The 25,983-nt window shown below is 40.9% G+C and overlaps 1 protein-coding gene across 1 annotated transcript in view; it reads left to right on the plus strand.

Annotated features, from left to right (window-relative positions):
* The first annotated feature begins 236 nt into the window (after positions 1-236).
* Positions 237-25,983, plus strand: part of USP6NL (USP6 N-terminal like) — a 190,691-nt gene continuing 164,944 nt past the window's right edge. Inside the window, exon 1 of the mRNA XM_058669479.1 lies at positions 237-498. The gene's annotated coding sequence lies outside the window, so the exon portion shown is untranslated. The remainder of the gene's footprint in view (positions 499-25,983) is intronic.

A 25,983-nucleotide genomic window follows, 5' to 3' on the forward strand; every position in this document is an offset into this window, starting at 1 on the left:
CGAGCGCCCGCTGGTCAACAGAACCAACTTGGAGCCAGGAGCCCCTGTGGGGACCCTGGGGACCCGCGCCTCCACCTGCAGCGCCGCGCCCGCGCATGGCCGGCGGGAGCGCGCACCACGGGGACGCGGGAGTGGCGCGCACGTGCCGCCGGGAAGGGGGCCACTCGGGCCTCGCCAAGATGGCGGCGGCCGCGGCCGCAGCGGCGACGGTTGGCGGCGGCCCGTGAGGCGGGCGGGGCCGGCGGCGCGGAGGCGGGGTCCCGGGCGAGCCGCCCTGGGAGGCGGGGGCCGTTTCCATAGCGGCGGCAGGAGGTGTCGCGCCGGGGAACTTCCTGGTTCCCGGGCTCAGCTTCGCCGGGATCCTCTTGGAAGGGAAACAATGGGGCGGAGGGCACTGCGGTAGCCGCCGCCGCCGCAGCCGCGCAGGATCAGCTTGGGCGCCCGGGACTGTCCGCCCTGCCCGCTGCCCCTTGTTCTTGCCGACGGGACCGTCCGGAGGTAACTTCGTTTCCTCATCTTTCGGCCGGTCGGCCGGCGGGTGGCGGGTTCCCGGGGCGTCCTCCTCAGACGGGGACTCGGAGTTGGCCCCAGGGAGCCGGACGCCGCCATTCCCGGACCCGGGAGGAGGGGACGCAGCTGCCGCTCGCGAACTCAGCCCCGGAGCGGGCAGGCTTTCCAGAAACGTGCGCGGGGTGCGTTTGGCGGGGGTGCTGCTGGTGGGGGTCTGCGCTGTGATTGACAGGTTGGGGGGCGCCTGGCTTGGGGGGCCGCGCGGAGGGGGCCCCGGCCGGGGCTGCGGCTGCCCAGCCCCCGGGGGGTGGGGCCCAGCTGCCCGCTCCCGGGTGCGAGTTTCGGTCCCGGCGGAGACCTCTCCCTGGCGAGTTTCGCTTGTGTTCTTGCAGAGTTGGAGGGGACACAAGTGAGGCAAAGTTGGTGCTTTGAAATGATTGCCTTGGTGCTTGGCGGAACTTGACTTCGTTCTGGAGCAGGGAGAGGACGGCGGTGAATGAGGCGTGTGAGAGGGTTGGGAATCTGCACCTTTGCAAAGTTTGCACACTAATTTGGAGTTCAAGAGTGTGCGGCGGTGCGGCATTTGTAGTGCGTGAGGACGGTTACTCGCAGGTGTTTGAAAGCCAAAAACCAATGGAAATCTGTGCGATTCGACGTGTGGACTCCTCTGTCAGTTGATTTTTTTCTTTTTCTTCTTTTTCTTTTGGTAAGACAGTAGACTTTAACACGTCGTGTCCCGCCTGTATGGGACTCCGTTGGCTTGTTGAATTGGAAAATCCCCCATCGTTGCAAATAATGCGACACGAGTGGAGGAAAAAAGAGTAGGGACGCCGTCTAAAATATTTTGCTTGCTGGACGAAAATGGTTTTAGTCCCATGTTAATGCTTTTAAACAGAAAATTGAATCTTTAGGATAGACTTAGGATTTCATGGCACAGCTCCGAGAAGTTGCACCGAAGTTTATAGATCACTGTGGCCACGTGGCTTATTCAGTCTCTGGGACGAAGGCAAAAATCAGTAATTTAGCCAGCATCAAGTGAGTAGGACTTTGCTTGTTTTTAGTTTTTACTTATGTTGACCTAAAATTGACAGTTTCTTCATTGTTTACCATGACTTTATAATAGAATTCATAAATGTAGTCTAGCTCTTAAGATGGATTTTGATTCTGTCTACATAGGCAATTAAAATATGTCAAAACAGACAAGAAAAATAATTGCATTCATAAATATAAAGATTAACTTTCGAAAGAAAAACAGCCTTAGTTGCCAGTACAGGTGTCCAAGTCAACAGAAATTCCTTTGCGGATTGTGTGAAGGTACTGAGTTGTCAGAAAAGCATTTACAGCATCATTTGCCAAACATTAGGAAGTTTGGGTATAAAACCTTAACTGGTTTTAGCTGGGCTGTACTTTAGGTAAGGTTGATCTATTGCTAATTTTGCAAGGCAGTGTGACAGAGGGAGAACCCAGGAGCCCAGAACTCCACCCTGTTCTCCCATGTGGGTTACAAGTACATCCACAGGCACACTAAGTGGAAGCTGGATCAGAAGCAGAGCAGCCTGGGCTGGAAACCAGCCATCTCTTATGGGATGCCAGTGTCTCAAGCAGAGGCTTAACTCTCTGTGCCTCAGATCTCTCCTCCCCACCTCACCCCCCATTACCAGTTTTTCCCCCCTTAAGATTTATTTATTTTTTTATTGGCAAGTCAGATATACAGAGAGGAGGAGAGACAGGAAGCTCTTCTGTCCGCTGTTTCAATGCCCTAGTGTCCGCAACAGCCAGAGCTGAGCCGATCCGAAGCCTGGAGCTTCTTTCCCGGTTTCCTTTGTGGGTGCAGGGTCCCAAGGCTTTGGGCCATCCCAGGCCAACAAGCAAGGAGCTGGATGGGAAGTGGGACTGCTGAGGCACTCATTTGGGATTCCCAGGTGTGCAAGGCAAGGGCTGTAGCTGCTAGGCTACCATGCTGCCACCCCCAGCCCCCAGCCCATTACCATTTTTAAGAACATTTTGAATTGCAAATACCTCTAGGGTCTGATCACCCTGAAGCGTTACAGGGCACCAAGAGACCTACCTGCTATAACACATACAGTCTGGTTCTCTAATTTCAAGCAGGGTTTGCTGGCTAGCTTATCTTTGCTGTGTATATCAAGTTACCATTACAATTTGTAGCCAGATAAGCTGGGTTAAAAAAAAAAAAATGAGGCCAGTAAGTTCAAGCCAGCAGTGAAGGGAAAACAAAACAGCAACAACAAATACTTTGGTTAGAAAGTACCAGCAGTTGGAGGCTGGTAAAACTTAGAATGCTGGAGCTTTTGGAATTGTTGCCTCTGCTAGAGACCAGTGGTTGCATCTTCTGTTTTGTGTTCCTGTTTTCACTGTAACCATTCTTGTTTTATAATTAGTGCAGTTGAGACCATTAATTATTAGAAAGTTATTGTTTGTTCCTGTATCCTTAGTGTGATTTTCAGAAGGCATATTCCATTCAGAGTTATGATTTACTTTTATTTGTAGGCTCATTTTAAAATCTTTATAGTAATATTTAAGTAATACTTTGAAAGAAATCTGACTTCCTGCACACTTGGCTTTTGGGGCTGAGCGAATGGGACCTTAAGCCACTGAGTTTCCCTGAGGAGGTGACTGGTGAGACCTGAAGGGTGAGGAGTTATGAGGTGTACAGAGGAGTGGATGGGAGGAGTGAGAGAGAAACATTTATACAGTTGATGAAGAGGTTGTTGTGAAGGTTTAGTAAAAAATGCTTGTATGTGAGTTCCCATCACTGTAGTTACTCAGAGAAAACTTGTGGTCCCATTCTCTGATCACCTGGATGAAGGGGTTGTTTGCTGCAGAGCTGTTATAGAAGGGGAGTCAGCGTAGTTGACTAACCACACTAGACCTTTTATAAGTATATTGATTCATTTACTTGCTACTTTCTATAGCTGTGAAACTGGTATTAAATATTAAATAAAATATTCTTTGATTTTTTTTGCAGAGCAGTTTTACGATATCAGGGTAGTTGTTTGTGTTTTGTCTTTTGAAGAGCTTAGACTACCTTCTTTAAGAAGTTCTCACTAAAGCAGTTCATCTTAAAATAAGTGGTGGGTAGTTCATTTGATTATGGAAGGATCAAGAGTGATTTTTGGAGTTTAATGTCTTGCCTCTTAAACTGTGGGGCTAAAGAGGTGAAGTATGATGTAGTTATTGTGAAATAGGTATATATGACACCTGTGTCTTGCTGAAATTGATACAACAATAGAAAAAAATTATGATTTAATCCTGGAATTGTCTTTTCACTGAATTAGTACATGAATTAAAAACATTTCCTAATATATTGATTTTTAGGTACATTATATATAGATCAATGAGGCAACTTCATATTTTATTATGGATTAGTATATTTATAAGTCACTTGGCTCTCTAGGCTCTTAAAAGTTTGTATTTCAATCTGTCTATGAAAGGCAGACACAGAGAGTGAGAGAGAGAGAAAGAGAGACAGATGGAGAGAGGTCTTCCATCTGCTGGCTCACTCATCAAATACCACAGCCTGTTCTGGGGCAGACTGAAGCGAGGCTGTGACAGAGTCCTCCCAGGTTCCTCCCAGCAGGAAGCTTACTTAGAAGTGGAGGAGTCAGGACCCCAGCCAAGTGCTTTGACATGGGATGTTGCCATCCCATGGGTCAACTTAACCCTTGCACCAAATGCCCACCCTAGGGCTTTTGGTTATTTGTTTATTTTAAAGATTTTATTTATTTTTATTGGAAAGACAGATTTTTACAGAGAGGAGAGACAGAGAAAGAAAGATCTTCCATCTGCTGGTTCACTCCCCAAATGGCTGCAATGACCAGAGCTGAGCTGCTGTGAAGCTAGGAGCCAGGAGCCAGGAGCCAGGGTTTTCTTCCCAGTCTCCCATGTGGGTGCAGGTTGTTTTCCCAGACCGTAGGCAGGGATCTGGCTGGGAATGGAGCAGCCGGAACACGAACCTACATCCATATGAGATGCTGATGTTTGCAGACAGAGAATTAGCCATTTGAGCCATTGTGCCAATCCCTTGTTATTTTTTGTTTGTTGTTTGGTTGTTTTAATATTTATTAGCATGTCCACAGTAATGTAAGGAAAGACACGGTATAATAGAATTTTTGAAGAATTGCTTATAATGAAAAAAATTGAATAGATAATGAGGTTAGGGAAGTGTGGGAGAGAGCTGGATATTTCTGTGTATTTCCCTGGACATATGTTAAAAATACTGAATAGGAATAATTCTTTGTTAACAATAATACTTAAAAATAATTTAAAACATTGATCTCACCTGTTCTGTGTTGATTTTTCTCTCTTTTGTTTTGGGTTGACTCTTTAAAAACATAACAGAAAATGCATACTATGGAATAAGTATACATGGCTTTGAAATTTTTGTGGCTAAAGGAATATGTTAATTCTGTTTCCATGAACTTTTTGAAGTACTTCTTGTATCATTTTCAAAGTGTAGTGTTAATTGAGGCATCTACTTTTTTCCCCTGCACAGTGCAGGATCTTTAAAACAGTTTATTTAATTTCTTTCTTATTTTGTTATTTTCATGTTTAAAAGTGCACACCTGCTGGGGTGGGTGTTTGGTGCAGTAGGTAAGCTGTTGCTTGGGTAGCCTGCTTCCCAGAGTGCTTGGATCCAGTTTCAACTCCGCTGTCTGTTTCACCTTCCTGCTAATGTACATCTTGGGAAGCAGCAGGGGGTGGCCCAGTTGGCTGGGTTCCAGCCACTCATGTGGGAACCTGGCTCCTGGCCTTGCCCACCCATGGCGCCTGTGGGCATCTGGGGAGTGAACCAGTAGATGAAAGGTATTTCTCTTTCAAATAAATAAGTAAAGATTGTATTTAAGAAATTATAGAGAGAATATTTATTAAAATTGCAGTGACATGTTTCTATTGTTTATAGTATTATTGTTCAGTAAGGCTTACTGCGTATTCCTTTCCTCATTTCTTTGTGCATTACTGACCTTCCGTCTGGAGCAATCTTCTTTCTGCCTGAAGCATACTCTTCAGATATATATATTTTCAGAGTGAATCTAGTTTTTTATTTGAGACTGACCCTATTTAGCATACATTTTTGAAGAATTTATTTTATTGGGCATAGAATTCTAGTTGGAGTTGTGTGCTGATGTATGCTAGTTCTTTGGAAAGATTATAATACTTTAGCATCCTTGTTTGTATTAAGTTAGGTTTATTGCTACTTTTTTGATAATTTGTTTATTGGACCTTTTTAAAAAATATTTTTAAAAATTTTACATGAAAATTAGAATTACGGAGTGAGAGAAACACAGATATTCCATCTACTAGTTCATTCCCCAAATGGCCACTACTGCTAGAGCTGAGATGGTCCAAAACCAGGAGCCAGGAGCTTCTTTGGGGTTTCTCACATGGGTGCAGGGCCCAAGTTCAAGGACCATCCTCTGCTGCCTTCACAGGCCATTACCAGGGGGCTGTTAGAAAGTGAAGCAGCCGGGACAGAAACTGACATCTGTGTGGGATGTTGGCACTGCAGGTGGAAAATCAATGTGCTATGCCATCACGCTGGCTTTTTTTTTTTTTTTAAGATTTATTTATTTTAATTAGAAAGTCAGATTTTACAGAGAGGAGAGTTAGAGAGAAAGGTATTCCATCTGCTGATTCACTCCCCAAGTGGCGACAACAGCCAGAACTGAGCCAATTTAAAGGCAGGAGGCAGGAGCTTCTTCCAGGTTTCCCACAAGGGTGCAGGGTTCCAAGGCTTTGGACTGTCTTCCACTGTGTTCCCAGGCCACAAGCAGGGAGTTAGAAGGGAAAAGTGGAGCAACTGGGACATGACTGGCGCCCATATGGGATCTTGGTGTTTACAAGGTGAAAATTTAGCTACTGAGCCATAAAACTGGGCCATTTCTAAGAATTTCTTTTTGCCTTTGGATTCTAGGTGATTTTCTGTTTCTGTTTACTTCCTTTCCTTCTTGCTCCGTTTCTTGTTTGGAGTGTCCAGACCATGTTGGTACCCTTGTTGATATCTTTCACTAGTGTTAGAAAATTCTTAACTATCATCTCTTTAAATGTTGCTTTTATCCATTCTCTTGCTCTTTCTTGGAGCTCTGATATGCATTGTTCAACCTTTTCACTGGATGCTCTGTGTATTTTTCCTCTTTTGTTCTTTAATGTCTTTGCTTTTTTGTTTTGGATGTTTTCTGTTGATCTCTATATTTATTGGGTTTTCATCTCTAATCTGCTGTAAATATATTCTCTGGGTTTTAAATATTGGCTGCAATAGTTTTTGTTTTTAGAATTTAGACTTATTTCTTTTTCACATATGCTGTGACTTTAAAATAAAAATATAGCTTGTAGTTCCCCACAGATTTCAAGCTTTGTCTGTTGTGTTTTTGGACAGAGCAAGCATGGTAGCTCTACTTCAAGGTCTTGCAGGGTTTTCCTTGTAGTGTCTTGTTTTTTCAGGTTTTGTATCCTAAGTGCTTGCATGTCTTTGATTGTGTACTGCTCATTGTGCTTGTAAATGTATTTTTAGAATTACTGGTAAAAGTAAGGAGTTTTCCACTGATATTTTTCCTTTAAAAGATCTATTTTTATTTGAAAGGCACAGTTAACACAGAGAGAAGAAGGAAGAGAAAGGGAGATTGGCCATCTGCTGGTTTGGTCCTCAAATGGCCCCAATACCAGTGCTGAGGCGATCTCAAGCCAGGAGCCTTTCCCTGATCTCCCACGGGCGTGTAGAGGCCCAAGTGCTTTGGGCCATCTTTCCACAGCTTTTCCAGATCAATAGCAGGGAACTGGAGAGGAAGTGGAACAGTTGGGAAGTCCCAACTGAACCAGCACCTGTGTGGGATGTAGGTGGCACAGTCGAGGCTTAGCATACTACACCATTATTGCAGCTTTCATTCCTTCTTTTTTTTTTTTTTTTTTTACACGTACGATCACCTTTCTCCAAATTGAGATTTAAAAATTTTGTTTTCACTCTATTTGAAAGAGAGAATGAGAAATTGAGGTAAAAAGGTAGAGGTATATCTCCCCAAATGCCTGCAACAGGTCAGGGTAGGCCAGGCTGAAGTCAGGAGTCTGGAACTCTTTCTAGGTTTCCCACATGGGTGGCAGGGACCCAGATACCTGAGCCATCACCTGCCACTTTCCAGGGTGCACATTAGCGTAACGTTGGATTGGAAATGAAAGAGTTAGGACTTGAACAAGACCTGCTATGCACTAATTGCCTACTCTTCAGTGTTTTTTGAGAACGTGCATGGGCTGGTTTACCGAGTTCTCAATTTCTTTGGTGAATCAGTTTTTTTGAGATTGTATTGTGAAGTAATTGATGGCTCTCTCTTTAGTACATCTTATCCCCCTTACATTTTTTTCCCTGTAGCTTTCTATACTGCCTTACTGTGGATAGCCTCTCACATACTTGTTTTCACTGGGCATACTTTTTTTCTCGGAGATTTCTGTACTTTCTTGGAGTGTAGGTGGTATTTCTTCTTTTTCTTGTTAGCTCTTTCATATTTTGATATCCTTCCTCCTTTTATTTACTTATAAAAATGTATTTATTCGGGGGGATGGGGAGAGAGAGCGAGCCCCTCCTGTGTCTGCTGGTTCAATTCCTAAATTCCCAGTGCATCTGGGGCTGGGCCAGGTTGAAGCCAGGAGCCAGGAACTCAAATCTGTTATTCCAGTATGAGTAGTGGGTACTCAAGTACTTGAGCTGTCGCCTGTGGCTTTCCACGAAGTACATTAACTGCAAGCTGGAATTGGGAACAGAGCTGGGATTTCAATCCCAGCACTCTGAGGTGGGATGTAGGCATTCCAAGTGGCATCTTAGGTGCCATGACAACTGCTGGCCTTCCCCTCTCTGTTTAAAATTATGTATATTATATATATATATATATATATATATATATATATATATATATATATATATATATATAAATTTAAAACCATAATAACTTGCATTACTTTTAAACCCCTTCTCCTGAAGAATTTTTGAAATTGATTAATTTTGAAGACATAGTTTCAGAGAGAGGGAATTTGCTCTGTGCTTGATCCAGCTTCCTTCAGGTGCGTCTGGGAAGGCAGAGGGTGATGGCCTAAGGGCTTGGATCTCTGCCTCCTGTGTTGGAGGCCCAAGCTCCTGGCTTTGGCTGCGTCCAGCCTTCGCTGTTGTGGCCATTTGTGGAAAGAACTTAAAGGTGGAAGATTACTCTGCCTCTCTGTTACCTTGCTTTCCCAATAAATACATAAGTGAATCTTTTTAATTATTGTCAACAATTAATAATGTCATTATAGTCAGAACATTTTTTATATTCCCCCTAATACCTCTATCACAATCCTTCCTGGTCAATACCCCTGCCATCTTTGTCTTAGAATGGTCTCAAGTTTTTTGTCATTGTTGTTTTGAGTTTTCTACTTTTTCAAAAAAGTGATTTTATACAGTTATAGTTGTACATGTGGCTTTTTTTTTCTTTTAAAAGGAGGTTTGTTTATTTATTTGAAAGGCATAGAGAGAGGGAGATATAGGAAGAGAGGGTATGTATGCATGTACTGGTTTACTCCCTAAATGGCCACAGTGGTTGGAGTGGGGCCTGTCTGAAGTTAGAAGCTTATTCCAGATCTCCTGGGTCTCCCATGTGGGTGTAGGACCCTAAGGACTTGAGCCATTTTCTGCTGCTTTCCTAAGCACATTAGCAGGGAGCTGGATCAGAAGTGGCGAGGCTCACGCACAATGTATTGTATCTGTGAATTTCAGCTATGTTGCGTGTAGTCATAGTGTTTCTTTTATTTGACCTATACCTGTTTCAGTTATAGTAGCTATCTACATATTGCCTCAAAATTTAATGGCTTAAAAGAAGACAAAATGACATTTGTTTTCCATACAGATTTGTGATTTGGCCATGCTATCTGCTTCATCTGGTTTCAGCTAGGGCTGCCTGAAGGTGGGGCCTTGTTTGAAGGCTTGCTTACATGTCTGATGACTGATGACAGGATACCTAAACGCTGCTTAGCCTTGTGGCCTCAGCTTGATCACAGTGTGTGGTTGGGTTGCCAGGGGAGGGGAGGAGGGTGGAGGGCAGGTGTGCCAGCCATGTAGAAGTTACATCACCTATGTGGTGTTGCCTTGGTGCTAGTGCAGTGTGACTGCCCCTGCAATCTCTGCTTCATGGCGGTTAGAAATGTGCCTGGGTATCCAAAAAGAAAAAGAAACAGACTGTCTCTTGATGGAGAAAGAAATGATGCTGGAGGAGCAGTGCAGCTAGAAACATTGCAGCTGGATATTAGAAATTACAGTCTACCATAGTGGAAGACTAATACCTGAATATGTCATGTTTACCTATTCTGCTTTTAAAAGATGTTGGGTTGTTTCTGGTTTTAAACTATTATAGTGAAGCTGCTGTGAACATTCCTATACATCTGTTTTGTTGGACATGTGAATTCTCTTTGCATTCTAATGCATCCCTAGCAAGGGAATTGTTGGCTAATATTTAGATGTGTACTTGGCTTTGGTAGTTACTACCAGTTTTCCAAAGTGTTTGTACTAATTTATGTCCCCTAATATTCAGCCCTTGTCTTTAAGGAAGAGGGTTGGTTTGTAATACTTGGTCTCCTTTTGTCAGAAATGCAGGTCTCAAAAAAAAAAAAAAAAAAAAAAAAAAGAAATGCAGGTCTCTTGTCCTGTTTAGTGTATAATTCTTCATGTGTATATTGGAGAATAGGGTCTAGGTGAAAGGATCTAATTGTGAAGTAATAGAGTAATTTTTTAAAAAGATTTATTTTAAAAAAATTTATTGCAAAGTCTGATACAGAGAGGAGTCGACACAGAGAGAAAGATCTTCCGTCTGATGATTCACTGTCCAGGTGACCGCAATGGCCAATACTGAGCTGATCCAAAGCCAGGAGTCAGGAACTTCTTCCAGGTCTCCCACATGGGTGCAGGGTCCCAAGGCTTTGGGCTGTCCTCGACTGCTTTCCCAGGCCACAAGCAGGGAGCTGGATGGGAAGCAGGGCTTCCGGGATTAGAACTGGCACCCATATGGATCCTGGCGCATTCAAAGCGAGGTCTTTAGCTGCTAGGCCACGCTGCCGGGCCCAGTAGAGTAATTTTTAATGCACCATTTTAGATTATTGAATTAGTATTAATAATTCTAGTTTTGAGATCTTAATATTTAATTAAAGTATTAAATTAACACCTTATAATTTTAAATAGTGCCAAAAGTAGATAAGGTTTTCACCTTATTAATTTCATCTTACGGGCATGGAGCCCCATGCCTTTCAACCTGTATCACATTTTGCTTTTGAGTCAGTGTTTTATTGTCCTAAGCTCATTCTCACTTGACTAACTTTTTTTTTTTTGAGTGAATGCAACTTTATTTTTTTTTTTACATTTTATTATTATTATTATCATCTTATACAATTCCATAGGCTCCTGGCATTTCCCTTATCCCCTCCCCAATTCCTTCACCCCACCTAGTTCCTCTATGTCATTACTAAAATATAGTTCTTCATACACAGTCATATGTCCATCATTGCAGGCATGGACAATGGCAGAGAGTCCAGCATCCTGTTGTCAAGATATAGTGAACAGTTTCATTGTAAGTCCATTTTTGTCTGGAAGTAGAAATACATACTACATTGTGTCCTCACATCTGGATGTTAGTCTCCATTTCACAGCTACTATACATCCCCTCAAATGAAAAGTCATAATACAAAACCAACAAGAGAAAGAAAAATAGAAATTTACAATGCCATGAAGTTAAATGACATGTTACTAGATATCACAGTCTCCATTACACAGCTAGTATGCATCCCCTTAAATGAAAAACCACAAAACAAAATCAACATCAGGGAGAAAAAAGAAATTAACAACACTGTGAAGTTAAATAACATGCTACTAAATGACTAACGTGTAGCTGAAGGAATGAAAATCAAGAACCTTCTTGCAGAAAATGATGCTACTGTATGATCTAGGAGTCATTGAAGAATTTAATCAGAAGAAAGTGTTTTGAAGAGATGAAACTAACAGAAAACAACAAAACCCATGCAATATAGTTTCCGCTGATTTTTGTTGGTGAAGTGTGTCTCTTCTAGACAATAAATAGATGGGTTTTGTTTTTTTTAATCCAGTCTACTAATCTATGATGTTTGATTGAGCTTAAGCCGTTTACATTCAGGGTTAATATGTATGGGTGGTACTTTGGTCCTGTCATTTTAGGAATGGGTTGTTCATTGGTTTAGTCTTCTGTTGTCATTTTACTGGGATGTTCTTCCCATTTGCCTTTGGTTTTGGTAGGTGCTATTCCTCTTCTCTGTCAAGAGAACATCTTGAAGTATCATTTGTAGGGCAGGTTTGGAAGAGGCAAATTCTTTTAACTTTTCTTGACTGTGGAAGAATTTTATTTCAGTTTCAAAGACAAAAGAAAGCTTTGCTGGGTATGTTATCCTAGGCCGACAATTTTTTTCTTTTAGAATCTGGAATATGTTACTCCATTCTCTTCTTGCCTGTAGAGTTTCCTGTGAGAGATCTCATGAGTTTAATTGGCATTCCTTTATATGTCAATTGATTTTTTTCATGTGCACATTTAAGGAACTTTTCCTTATGTTCAATTGAAGAGAACTTGAAGATCATGTGTCATGGTGAAGATCGCTTTTGATCAAGCCTGTTGGGAGTTCTGTGCCCCTCCTGGATCTTGTTTCCCAATTCTTTCTCCAGATTAGGGAAATTTTCCTTTATTGTTTCATTAAATACATTTACAAACTCAGCTTCTCTTTCTGCACCTTCTGGGACTCCCATAACTCTTATATTTGGCCTCTTAATAGTGTCTTTCAATTCTTGAATACTTGTTTTGGCCTGATCCAGGTCTGCTTCCAGCTTTTTGTTTGCTTCCCCCTGATGACAGGAAATATCTTCCAGTTCTGAGATTCTTTCTTCTGCTTGCTTCATTCTATTTTGGAGACTCTCCATTGTACTTTTAATTTGCTCTACTGTGTTCTTAATTTCTGACATATCAGCCTTGATTTGCTTTATTGCTTCCTTAAATTATTTGAACTCTTGTATGTGCTTCTCATTGTTGATCAGAAGCTTTAAAATGAGTCTTATGGATTCTGTGTCCCCCATTTTCTCGATGTCTTCCTCAGTTAACTCTGAGATTGGCATAGGGTTTTGCTCCTTTGCAGGAGAGTTTCAAGTAATATTCATTGCGCTTTTGTCTCTTCTTTTGCTCTTGGTCATTGTACTTCTGGTTAGCAGAGTCTGCTCCTTGTTGCAGGTTTCTAAGCTGTGTCACCCACAGGTCTACAATGTGATTTTACTTATTGCGGTTGATACACAACTCTTTGCTTGCAGCTACTTGTGCCACAACCTCCAGCAAGTTCCAGGTCTGGGTTCTTATGTTAGATTTCCACCGTGGTCTCCACAGCCCCAGCTCCTGGCTTACCACTCTCCACCTCCTGTGATACCGTGCTGAGGCTGCACCATTTTCTCTGCAACCTTTATCCCACTTCTGGTTGGAGCAGGTACCAGGATTAGTGAGACATCAGGCGTCCTATATAGTTAGGTTGTTGGTGACATTGATCTTGTCGGAACCTGTTGGACATTAGGTCTGGGTGCCACACAGACCTATTTTGACCCATACGATGCCACAGTTGGTTTTATTTTCCTGCGGGACCAGTGCTATCCACGGACCTCAGTGAGTTCTCGTGAGCTCAGCACATGCGCAGTTCACTGTTATCCCTGTAGTCCTAAAGCTATTGTTACCGTGTACAAAATGACGCCTGACATACCACTGCTAGAGTTCTTGATCTGCTGGCCGTCAGGTCTTAGGGCTACCCTGACCTGTCTTGGGTGGAACTTGTAGAATGCCACGTACTACAGTTCACTGAGTCAGAAATTAGTTCACTCCCCACTCAGTGTATGCTCAGTCCTTTCCCTTGTCTTTGCCTCCTTAAACAAAATGGCTCCCAATTCAGCTCTAGGGGGCTGACTGGGCTGTGAAATCCACCCTGTTCTCGCACTGTGCGTCTGGATCTGCTGCTCTGTCTCTGCTGCTGGTCAAATCAAACAGACCAGCAGGACGGACAGTTCTGGGTTCACCTCCCAAGCTCCCAGTGAAAGTCCCTTCCCACTTGGTTGCTGGTGGAGTTCAAATCGCTGTTAGCTGAATGCTGCTGGAGTATCAGTCACTGCGACACCACACCATTGTGTCCGTTGCTTTCCTGGGTCTGTCAGTTTCCAAGTATCCCTCTGCTGTTGTTCTGTCCTTTCCTATTTCCTGGAATATGTCCTCTCTGCCTCATCCTGATTAAATGTTTTTCCGTTCATTTAAACGTGCCCTTACCCTATTCTGCCATCTTGATTCTGCTCATTTGACTAACCTTGAAGATAGTTTTATGGCTAGTATGAAGGCATGTTCTTCTGAGGCTAATGACTTATCATTACTGCTAACTGATATCATAATCAACTTTTTTTTTTTAAAAAGAGGCTACAGTCCATCACAAACCTGTAGCCTTTTTTTAAAAACAATATTTATTTTTATTGGAAAGACATATATATATATAGAGAGAAGGAGAGACAGAAGGATCTTCTATTCAATGGATTTACTCCCCAAATGGCCACTACTGCTGGAGCTAAGCTGATCTGAAGCCAGGAGCCTCCTGTAGGTCTCCCACATGGGTATAGGATCTTGAAGGCTTTGGGCCATTTTCCACTGCTTTCCCAGGTCACTAGCAGGGAGCTGGAAGGGAAGTGGAGCAGTCGGGATGTGAACCTGCACCCATATGGGATGCTAGTGCTTCCAAGGAGGAGGATTAGCCAATTCAGCCATCATACCAGGCCCATAATCAGCATTTTGTATCAGTTTGTTTTAGCTCATGCATGGTTTACTGTAATAATTTATCAACTTATCCTAGTTACAATACTAAGGAAATTAGAGTCTTTCTAGTTGCCTGCTGAATTAAAGCTGTTCTTGAAATCATACGTTATTACAGCCCTAGAACGTCTTAAAAGTTGTATTTTTTTTGTTTTTTTGTTTGTTTGTTTTATTCATTAATTACATTGTATTATGTGACACAGTTTCATAGGTACTTGGATTCTCCCCACCCCTCCCCAAACCCTCCCACCATGGTGGATTCCTCCACCTTGTTGCATAATCACAGTTCAAGTTCAGTTGAGATTCCCTCATTGCAAGCATATACCAAACATAGAGTCCAGCATCTTATTGTCCAGTCAAGTTCAACGGCTTCTTAGGTATATCCTCTCTGGTTTGAAGACAGAGCCAGCAGAGTATCATCCCGATCAATTAAAAGCTCCAACATACCATCAGCAAAAATTTACATCATTATGGAATTAATTGACATAGTAATGAGTAACCAATATGTTAAAAATAAATGCGAGTTCTTAACCACCTTCTGTGACCACCTCATTGCCATTTCAATTTTAGTTTATACACAACATATAACATACATAACATAACATGTTATACATAACATCATATCATCTTAAATTAAGGCAAACATGTGGTATTTAACCTTTTGGGATTGGCTCATTTCCCTTAGCATTATGGTTTCCAGTTTGGCCCATTTGGCCACAAAGAACTGCATTTTGTTTTTTTAATAGCTGAGTAGTATTCCATGGAGTAGATGAACCATAGCTTTCTTATCCAATCCTGTGCTGATGGGCATTTTGGCTGCTTCCATGTTTTTGCAATTACTGATTGTGCTGCTATGAACATAGGAGTGCATGTTGGTTTCTCATAAAACAAGTGTTCTGGATATATTCCTAGGAGTGCTATTGCTGGATCATACGTTATGTTGATTTTGAGTTGTTTGAATGTTCTTCATGGAACTGGAAACAATGATCCAAAGGTTCATCTGGAAACACAAAAAACCACAAATAGCTAGAACCACCCTGAAGAACAGGAAGTTAGCTGGGGGAATCATAGTTCCGGACCTCTGGACATACTATAGGGCAGTGGTTATCAAAACAGCCTGGTATTGGCACAAAGATAGAGAGGAAGATCAATGGAGCAGAATAGAAACACCAGAAGGGATCCCACACAGATACAGCCAAATAATCTTTGACAAAAAGACAAATGACAATCCAGGCAAATGGGAAGGTCTGTTCAATAAATGCTGTTGGGACAACTGGTTAATAGCCTGCAGAAACAATAAGATAGACCCACATCTCTCACCATACACTAAGATCAAATCTAAATGGATAACAGATCTAAACCCACATCCAGAAACCTTCAAACTTTTGGAAGAAAATGTTGGAAATACTCTGCAAGATCTAGGGGTAGGTCCCGACTTCCTAAAAAGGACACCAAAGGCAATAGCAATCAAGACCAGAATAAACAAATGGGACCTCATCAAACTAAGAAGCTTCTGTACAGCAAGGGAAATAATCAACAAAGTAAAAAAGCAGCCCACAGAATGGGAGAAGATCTTTGGGCACTATGTAGGTGATAGAGGGCTAATCTCCAGAATATACAATGAGCTACAAAACAACCAAAATGTCAAAACAAACAAGCCACTCAAGAAATGGGCACGGGAAATGGGCAGACACTTCACAAAGGAACAAACCCAAATGGCAAATAAACATATGAAAAAATGCTGAAGTTCCCTGGCAATAAGGGAAATCCAAATTAAAACATCAATGAGGTACCACCTAACACCAGTAAGAGTGGCCCACATGAAAAACACCAACAACACATGTTCGCGAGGTTGCGGGGGAAAGGGCACCCTACTCCACTGCTGGTGGGGCTGCAGGCTGGTACAGCCTCTATGAAAATCAGTATGGAGAACATTCAAACAACTCAAAAGTTGTATTTTTAACGATTATTTTATAGGAAGACTAAAAATAGATCATTACTGATATGTCAACTAAAAAGGTATTTAGTTAACTATAGCGCTTTTTAATGCATGATGCAGTGGCAGTCCTGCATAGTAGATCAGCTTTAAATTTTAGTTCTGAGTTTGCAGGTAAGGAAACTGATGCTCAGGAAATTGAAATGAATTGATATAAATATAATACAGCATTTTTGGCTAAAACAGCACATTCAGAATAAAAGTACCAAAGAGAAATTGGAGTAAAGGTCTTTTTAACTGTTTAAATATCAGGTTACTGAAAGCAAATGTGTGATATCCTTCATTTTAGCTTATATATACCACTCAGGCACTATGTACAGTTCTGATATGTCGCAACTATAACATAGAAACACATTTTGAGCCACTTTTGAAAGAACCGGTATTCTCTGACTCCATTCTAGTCAAAGCTAAGTACACCTTGGATTTAGTGGATGCAGGTGTGCAACACTCATTCAGACTGCATGTGTCCCCTCTAGTGGGCACTAGCTTTGGTAAGTGCCCACAGGCCTGGTGCAACCTGAATCTGCTTTCCCCGGCCACAAGCAGAGAGCTGGATGGGAAGAAGTGAGCAGCCAGGACATGAACCTGCATCTGTATAGGATCCCGGTGCTTGATGGGGAGGGCAAGCCAATTTAGCCATTGTGCCGGACCCTAAATATGAAGTTTTTACAGTAACCCCCTTTTGAAAAAACTGACTCCTGCTGATTTTCATTTTTTTTCTTAAGAGCTTTTTAAAAAGGGGGGGGGAGGTCTAGCCTGATGGGTCAGTGGCTAAATCATCACCTTACACAGGCCAGGATACAATATGGGCACTGCCTTGTGTCCTGGCTGCCCCACTTTCCGCCAGCTTTTTTTTGTGGCTTGGGAAAACAGCAGAGGAGGGCCCAAAGCCCTGGGACCCTGCATTTGCATGGGAGACCTAGAAGTTTCTGGTTTTGGATTGGCTCAGCTCCAGCCATTGTGGCCACTTGGGGAATGAGCCAACTGATGGAGGATCTTTCTCTAGGTATCTCCTCCTCTCTGTAAATCTGTCAGTCCAATAAAAATAGATAAATCTTAAAAAAATTGAAGAAACTTAAAAAAGAAACACAACTAAATCATTACCCATCAATAAAATGTTGAATATAAATGATCTGAATTTTTCTGGTAAAAGAAACAGGCTGACTGAATGGATAAAAATGCAGGAGACTGCCTATATGAAACATACTTTACCAGAAGATATATCAGTACTGAGAGTGAAGGACTGAAAAAGATTCCATTCACATAAAATCAAAATGGAGCAAGAATGACTTTACTTGTATCAGACAAAATTGACTAAAGATAAAAACTGTATAAACAGGGCCCAGCACGATAGCATAATGGTTAAGGTGCTCGCTTTGAATGCACCAGGATTCCGTATGGGCACTGGTTCCAATCCCAGCAGCTCCACTTCCCATCCAGCTCCCTTCTTGTGACCTGGGAAAGCAGTCGAGGACAGCCCAAAGCCTTGGGACCCTGCACACATGTGGGAGACCCGGAAAGAAGTTCCTATCTCCTGGCTCTGGATCGGTGCAGTACTGGCCGTTGTGGCCACTTGGGGAGTGAATCATCGGACAGAAGATCTTTGTCTCTGTGTCTACTCCTCTCTGTATATCTGCCTTTCCAATAAAATAAATAAATCTAAAAAATAAACCTGTGTAAACAGACAAGGTCACTGTATAATGATCAAGAAATCAGTTGAATAATACACAGTGAGGGCCTGGCACAATAGCGTAGTGGCTAAATCCTCGCCTTGCATGTGCCAAGGACTATATGCACGCCTGTTTGTGTCCTGGCTGCTCCACTTTCTTTCAACTTGCTGCTTGTGGCCTGGGAAAGCAGTAGAGGACGGCCCAACGCCTTGGGACCCTGCACCCATGTGGGAGACCAGGAAGAAGCTCCAGTCTTCTGGCTTTGGATCAACTCAGCTCTGGCCATTGCGGTCACTTGAGGAGTGAACCAGTAGACAGAAGATCTTTCTCTCTGCCTCTCCTTCTCTCTGTAAATTTCCCTTTCTGATAAAAATAAATCTTAACAAAAGAGAACATGTAAAGGTTTAAAATGCATTTGCACCTAATATTGGAGCATCCAGTTTTATAAAGCAAATATTATTAGATCTTAGACGAAAGATGAGTTCCAATATAGTAATAATGGGGAACTTTATAAATTTGCATTATTGTACAGATCATACAGCTTTTAAATTCAACCGAGAAACAGAGTAAAACTGTTCTAGACTCAACAGGCCTAACAGACTTTTACAGAATATTCTGTCCAATAGCTGCAGGAAACACATTCTTTTAGTTAACACAGCCAGTGTTCTCTAGGAATGATCATATGCTGGGTCACAGATAAGTCAGCATTGTAAGAAATCTGATCATGCATCATATCCCAATGGAATAAAACTAGAAGTATTGACAAAAGAAACTCTAGAAATTATGCCAATACATGGAGATTGAGTAATATTCCTGTGAATGAACAGTGGGTCACAGAAAAAAATTGCCAGAGAAACTAATTTATTTTAAAGATTTATTTATTTTTATTTGAAAGGCAATGTCGTACAGAGAAGGACAGACAGAGATATCTTCCATCTGCTGGTTTATTCCCCAGTTGGCTGCAATGGCCACAATTGCCAGAGCTGTTAGTCTAATGCCAGTCTGGAGTTTCCCCATGACTACACGGGCCCTAGGACCAGGCCATCTTTGCCTTCCTCCTCAGTCACAGGAGCAGGGAGCTGGACTGGAAGTGGAGCAGTTGGAACTTGAATCAGTGCCTATATGTGATACTGGCACAGTAGGTTGAGGCTTGACCTACTACAACATGGTGCCAGCCCCCAAATTAAGGTTCTTAAAGCCAGTGAAAATGGAAGTGCTTCATCGAAAACTTACGAGGTGCAGCAAAGGTAGTAGTAAGAATGAAATTTATAGTAAATAATAAGTACCTATATTGAAAATTAGAAAGATGTCAGATAAAAAACTGAATCTCAAGGATCTGAAGAACAGGGGGCAAACCAACGCTGAAGTCAGGGGAAGGAATGAAATAATAAAGTCAGATCAAGAATAAGTGAAATAGGGAATACTAAAGCATTATAAAATACAGATAAATGAAGATTTGGTTCCTTGAAATGATAAAAGAAATTGATTAATCTTTAGCAAGGCCAACTAAGAAAAAAGGCGAGAAGACTCAAAATTAGAGCGATGAAAAAGGATACATTAGGACTGATAGTTTGAAATACAAAGCATCATTAGGGATTACTATGGGAAACTACATGTCAGCAGATTGAAAAACTTGAAAGAAATGTATAGATTTCTGGATAAATATAACTTATGAAGACTTAATTGTGAAGACACAGAAAACCTGAACAAACCAATAAAGAGTAATAAAATTGAATCAGTAATCAAGTCTTGCAATAAAGGAAATCTCAGGACCTGCTAACCTCATTGCTTAATTCTACCAAATCTGTATGGGAGAATCAACAATTCCTCTTAAAATATTCCAGAAAAAAAGTGGAAGGAATCCTTCCAAATGCTTTCCAGGAAGCCAGCATTACTTTGATTCCAAAATGAGATTAAGGACACAGCAATGAAAAAACAAAACAAATCAAAACAACAAAACCCCAAAACCCAAAAAACAAGAAACCAAACAACCATAGACCAATTTTTTCTGATGAAAATACATACAAGAATTCTTAACATACTATAAACAGAATGAAATAAAAAATGTCAAACATATGTGGTGTTTAACTCAGGGAGGCAGAATTCAACATTTGCAAGTTAGTAAACATTATTTATTACACCAACAGAATGAAATACAAAAACCATATGCTTATCTCATTAGATTGAGAAAATCCATTCAGTAAAATTCATCATTCATGTTAAAGAATCTTGAGTAAAATAGGTATCAAGAATGTGACTATAATAGAAATTACAAAACAGTACTGAAAGAAAGTTAATAATATGCCAAACATTGAAAAGATCTCTTAAATTTATAGGCTAGAAGAATTAAAATTTAAAATGCCCGTATTATCTAAAGTGATTTACAGATTTAATGTAATTCATGTTAAAATGCAAATGACTTTTCTCACAGAATAATACCAGCCCTAAAATTCAAATGGTATCACAAAAGCCCTCAAACGATCAAAGTAGTCTTACAAACGACAAAACTGGAAGCATCACAATACCAGATTTCAAGACATACTACATAATTTTTGTAACCAGAACATCATGATACTGGCATAAAAAAGGGACACATACACCAGTGGAACAGAACAGTAATAAAATTTCCAGAAATGAATCCATGTTATGTACAACCTGCTGATCTTTGAAAAAGATGCCAAAAACATGTACCAGGGTAAGGACAGTCTATTCAATAAATGATGCTACTAAAATCTACTGCATATCCATATACAGAAGATTGAAAACTGATCCCTGTATTCTTACCATACAAAAATCAACTCAAAATGGATAAAAGATTTTCGAGTAAGACTCAGAACTGTGAAGCCCACTAGAATACATAGGGAAAAAACTCCAAAACATGATAAAGGCAGTTTTTAAAAATATGATCCTCAAAGTGCAGGCAACAAGAGCAAATATACATAAAAGAGATGATACCAAACCAACAAGCTTCTGTACAGCAAAGGAAACAGCCAATTCAGTGAAAAGATGACTGATAGAAGGATTGAAGTATTTTCAGACTGTTCATCCAATGAAGAATTAATATCCAGAATTTATAAGGAATTCAGTTCAACAAGAAAAAACCAAAGATTCCAGTTAAGAAATAGTCAAAGAATCTGAACAAACATTTCCCAGAAGAAAAAACATAAATGACGAACATGGCCAACATGGAAAAATGTTCAATACCATTAGCCATTTGAGAAATGTAAATCAAAGCCATGAGCTGTTGTCTCATTCCAGTTAGAATGACTGTTACAAAAAAGAAACAAATGCTTTTGAGGATGTGGAGAAAAAGAACCAGATAGTGCAGCTATTATGGAGACAAGTATGAAGCCCCGTGCCTCAGCTATCCCAAGTCTGGGTGTATATGAAAAGGAAATGCAATGAGCATACAAAGGAATATTTAGCCATAAAAAATGGCATTTTGACTTTGCGGCAAAATAAGTGGTACTAGAGATCATAGTGTTAAGTGAAATAGCCATTCATGGACAGATACTCTATGTTCTCTCTTGGGGAAGTGAAAAAAATACAAGGGTTTTGAACTTAGAATAGCGATGATTAGAGACTACAGAGAGTTCAAGAGCTGTTGAGGGAGGTAGGATTACAGGTGACAAAACCAAAAGCCACAGGTTCAAGTGTTCCAGTGCACACTGTAGTTTGACTTAGTTCACAATGATAATATATTACATATTGTATAAAAATTGGGATTCAGGTACTGGTAAGCGCCAGACACAAGGAAATATAAGAAAGTGAAATGCTAGTTGCCTGGCTGGATCAGTTTATACATATATAAAACTACTGAAAAATTACATTATGCCTAGAGAGATGTGTAGGTGTTTCATATGTTAAATAATGAGTTAATAAGGATTTAAGTAATGATTCCGAAAAAAAATAAGGAACTCTGACATTATTACTGATGCTAGAAATATTTGAAAAGACATTTGTTTTCCTAACTACCTGGAAGTTGACATGTTGAACAGTGTAAAGCTACTAGAATTTGTTAAGTCCTTTGTTAACCTGACTTAAATTGTACTTGTAGAAAGGAAATTTTACCTCTTTCTCATCTTATGCTTCATTAACACACACATAAATAGATTGATGAAACCCAAGGGTTTGTTTGGCTCTTACACCCATTGCATTCTTTGATCTTAGCAGGAAGTGCAGTGTTGATTTAGTGAACATAATATACAAATCTCCTTTCACTGTAGGGGTGACAGAGTTTGCTATACTTAATGCTGGGAATTTCACATTGTATTTTAAGGAGTGTACGTTGTGGCTATAACTTTACGAATAGAAACCCAAGAAATGTGAAGGTATATTGGTGAAACCTGTGTTGAATGACTCATATCTTTAATATTAACAAATTTAACTTAAAGATTAATTTTATTTGAAAGGCAGAGTTACAGAGAGAGAGAGAGAAGCAGAGAGAAAGATATTCCAAATGGCCAGAGTGGTCAGGCCACAGCCAGTAGCCAGGAACTTCAGTCAGGTCTCCCACCTGGGTGCAGGGGCCTAAGCACTTGGCTGGTTCTCCACTAGTTTCCAGATGCATCAGATGTGGAACAGCTGGGACACAGCTGGTGTCTATACATGATACTGCTATTACAAGTGGCAGACACAGTGCCTGCCCCCTGAAGTTAATCTTTATCATGAGACGATATTACCTGGAAGTCTTCCATAACATACAGTTGAATGAATGAACTGTGAATCTAAGGCAAGGGAGGAGGAGACTGGAGCTGTTACCATGTGAGTTCCATGGAAGCCTCATGTTGGTTGTCTTCATGTCTGTATGCTGCACTGACAACACTTCCTTTGCTTAGTAGAGCTGTTAGGCTAGTGATTTCTGAATGGAAAGCTTGTATATTTTCCACTTTAACTTTAAAAACAGAGGGCCCGGCAACATGACCTAGCGGCTAAAGTCCTCGCCTTGAACGCGCCAGGATCCCATATGGGCACCGGTTCTAATCCAGGCCGCTCCACTTCCCATCCAGCTCCCTGCTTGTGGCCTGGGAAAGCAGTCGAGGACGGCCCAAAACTTTGGGACCCTGTACCCGCGTGGGAGACCCAGAGGAGGTTCCAGGTTCCTGACTTAGGATCGGCGCAGCACCGTCCGTTGGGGAGTGAATCATCAGACGGAAGATCTTTGTCTCTGTCTCTCCTCTCTGTATGTCTGACTTTGTAATAAAAATAAATAAATCTTTAAAAAAAATTTAAAAACAGAACATCAACCAGTTGTTTATTGATTTATAAGCCTTGAGGAAATAAATTTACCTTGATGGACATCATTTAGATACTTCTTTCTGACTGAGAAATTATATCAGACACATTACAGGTATCCATTCAGTTGTCATTAATGGATTTAGGAGAATCATTATGTATAAAAGAACAATTCTTCCTTAATTTTGTACATTTGCTTGTTTATAATTTTTGTGCTGTTACAAGTGAATGAGGTTTCAATGTAGGAACTTTGCTTAAGCTTTTTTTTTCCTTTGTTGAGGCTGGGAGTGGTGATGATAGTTCAACAAATAGTAATTTAGAAAAAACAAGATCTAGAAATTTCTGCTGGAAAATGAGCTTGATTTTGAAACTGTGAAGGTAGGATCAGAAGCTTCTGTGGTCAGACAGCTGAGATCTGTCAGCATAAATGCTATAATGGGTTGGGTAGGCAGCTGCTTATACAAGTAGACAATACATAATCATGTGTCTTTTCTCATAAAGCCATCTTGCGGTGTATAGAGGAACAGGCCATCCATCACTTGTGTTTGTCTTTTACTTTTAAGGAATCAGTGAATTGCTACAACTATTCCTGCCTTTTAATTATGGCTTGAAGATTTTAAATGCATTTGAGTCTTTACATGTAATAATATATTTATGTTAGTTTATTTATGATTATTTTCTTTCCTAATGTTTTTGAATTTTGTTTGCTTTTTTATGTTAAAAGTGTTTAATACTACTCTCATACAAAAGACTATGCTGTGTTACATGAAGGCTGACATACTGCTGTCCATCCCACCCCTCCCTCAGCTTGAGTGGTAGTGCGTTCATTGGTAGTGCCCTCCTGGATGCCCTCTCCTCATCCTGTCCTCAGGCTGGCATGAGGAACTTAAAACACTAGGCACAATGTGGAGTCTAGTGTTGTCTCCCTCTCTCTTTTCCTCTGTCAAGATTTATTTTCATTTGAAAGGCTAATTTTACAGAGAGAGGAGGAGAGATAAGAGGTTTTCCACCTTCTGGTTCACTCCCCAGATGGCTGCCGTGGCGGGAGCTGAGCTGATCTGAAGCTGGGAGCCAGGAACTGGGCTTTTGGCATCGTCTGCTGCTTTCCAGGGTCATAAGCAAAAGGCAGGATGGGAAGTGGAGTAGCCAGGATATGAATGGTGCCAACACATGGGCTGGCAGCATCACAGGACGAAGCATTAGATTGTGGTGCCACCACACTGGCCCCAACCTTCCCTGACTTTGCTTTTTTTAAACAGCACATTACATATATCTGTATACAGGGTATCATTAAACTTGCATTTTGCAGCTGCTTCTCAGTAGTATCATGATATATGTAAATACTAAATATGAATCAGTAATATTTCTAGGATTAATCTTTTAAAACTTTGAGAATAATTTTGAATTTATAACAAAAATTGTGAAGTAATATAGAGTTCCCACATACTCTACGCTCAGATTCCAACATCTTTTATTAGTATGATGAATGTGTCACAATCCATAAAACACCCAGTTGCCCTGTAATTAACATGTTTATATAACGTGTCTGTCACACTTAATGAACTACACCCGTCTCCTATTTTTTTAATCCAGACTCACTCCATTTTTTTCAACCCTGCCTCTAATATTCAACATTTGTGTTCCTTCTTTTCAGCTCCTACTTAAAGGAGAACATATGATTTTGTGTGTGTGTGTTTGACTTATTTCACTTAATCACTTAATGTGATATCTCTGCAAATAACACAACTTAATTCTTTTTTATTTGGCTTAGTTTACTGTGTTAATCTGTACTACATTTTCTTTATATAATGATAACATTTTTGACATATTTACCCATGGTTTCATTTATTTTACTGCTTCATAATACTTGATTGTATGAAGATAATGTAATTACCCTTTTGCTGATGAGAGCCCCCAGGGTTTTTTTTGTAAGATTTATTTATTATTACTTGAAAGGAAGATACATAGAGAGGAGGAGAGACAGAGAGGAAGATCTTCCATCTGATGGTTCACTCCCCAAGCAGCCGCAACGGCTGGAACTGAGACAATCCGAAGCCAGGAGACTTCTGGGTCTCCCACATGGGTGCAGGGTCCCAAGACTTTGGGCCGTCCTTGACTCCTTTCCCAGGCCACAAGCAGGGAGCTGGATGGGAAGTGGAGCGGCCTGGATTAGAACTGGCGCCCATATGGGATCCCAGCATGTTCAAGGCGAGGGACTTTAACTGCTACGCTATCACTCTGGGCCCTTTTTTCCCTTTTCTTTCTTTCTTCTTCTTCTTTTTTTTTTTTCGGTTTGTTATTGCAGACATCATTGCTGTGAACATTTTTCAGGACATGTCTTAGCACACTTAGCTTAGAGTATCTATAGCCACATGTCTCTTTTGCCTAGTGTTTGCCTGATGCTTTTAGTTCTGGGTCATCCATGTTATAATGATTTTTTAGACACTTAAACTTCTTAAAATATCTTTTTTTAAACTAGAAAATGCCATCATTTTGCATTTGAAGTGAGTCTCTTTTTCCCTCTAGTCAGTTTTGGTTGCAGTGACACTGTGCAACATCTGCACATTTTCAGTGCCATATAGCTACAGATATTCTGGATCCCAGGTCTGTAGTCTCTAAGTTTGGCTGGATTTGGCTCTAAGCTTTCGGTTGGCTTCAGTAATGTGTCTGATGTCCACACATTCTGGGCCCAAGGCTGTGTGAGGCA

The sequence above is a fragment of the Ochotona princeps genome, chromosome 10 (assembly GCF_030435755.1).
Source record: "Ochotona princeps isolate mOchPri1 chromosome 10, mOchPri1.hap1, whole genome shotgun sequence".
Classification (NCBI taxonomy): domain Eukaryota; kingdom Metazoa; phylum Chordata; class Mammalia; order Lagomorpha; family Ochotonidae; genus Ochotona; species Ochotona princeps.